The following is an 844-nucleotide window of genomic DNA, read 5'->3' on the forward strand; positions in this document are numbered from 1 at the left end:
CGGGGCGGGGCGGGGCGGGGCGGGGCGCGGCAGCGCAGGGCGTGAGCGGTGGTTTATGTTTCCGATTCCCGCCAGTGGGATCCGCACTGGGCTGGGTGAGGTGTCGCGCAGGGCGTGGCGCAGGGCAACCTGAAGAGAACGATCCAGTGGGGCCGCGGCCGTGACGCTCTTTAGCCGATTCGTCAAAATTAGAGCAAGAAAAAGAGACGGCGAGGGAGTGATGGGAAGGGAAGGGGGCGAGAGTAAGAGAGAGAGAGGGAAATAGGGAGGGATAGAGCGAGAGAGAGCCTTTGTCACCGCTGAGCCGCAGGTGTAATTGTTGCGGTGTACAAAGGGGCCCCGCCTGCTCCGCACTGCTCCGCCGGCCGCGCGCTCGCTAATGAATCGCGCCGATAATCCGCCGCCCTGCCGGGCCCTGCCGGCCGCAAAGGGGATCAGGCGAGGACTGCTGACGATATGATCCGCCCGCGTCTCAGTCACATCAGCGCGCGCGGCCCGCTCGGCCCAGCTCCTCCAGACTCCGGCGCGGCGCGCTACCTGGCGGCGGCCGCACGATGAGTCAGTCTCATTACCGAGGTCAAGCGGGCGGGCGCGCCGGGCCGGCGGGGGGGCCGGTATGGCCCGGTCTATTTGTATAGGGCGTATTCGGGCATAGATAAATAGACAGCTAATCAGCCGATCAGGCATGCAAAGCAGCGGACTTTATCGAAACGCTGCCATCGGAAAGTATCGCTGGACGGCGCGCGGCGCGATCCGCGGTGCGCCTTCCGCGACTGTCGTGTGAGAAATACATGTGACTGGCCGTGCCGCTCGGCGCGGCCCACCGCCCTGCCCCACCCGCCCC

At 66.2% G+C, this 844-nt stretch overlaps 2 protein-coding genes across 7 annotated transcripts in view; both read right to left on the reverse strand.

The window, feature by feature from the left end:
- LOC113215389 (protein-L-histidine N-pros-methyltransferase) overlaps nucleotides 1-844 on the reverse strand; it is a 214,771-nt gene that overhangs the window by 107,852 nt on the left and 106,075 nt on the right. The gene's annotated exons all lie outside the window — the stretch shown is intronic.
- LOC113215414 (zinc finger homeobox protein 4) overlaps nucleotides 1-844 on the reverse strand; it is a 358,772-nt gene that overhangs the window by 9,549 nt on the left and 348,379 nt on the right. The window lies entirely within an intron of this gene.

Source organism: Frankliniella occidentalis, unplaced genomic scaffold, assembly GCF_000697945.3.
Source record: "Frankliniella occidentalis isolate FOCC.00 unplaced genomic scaffold, Focc_3.1 Scaffold86, whole genome shotgun sequence".
NCBI classification, from domain to species: Eukaryota; Metazoa; Arthropoda; class Insecta; order Thysanoptera; family Thripidae; genus Frankliniella; species Frankliniella occidentalis.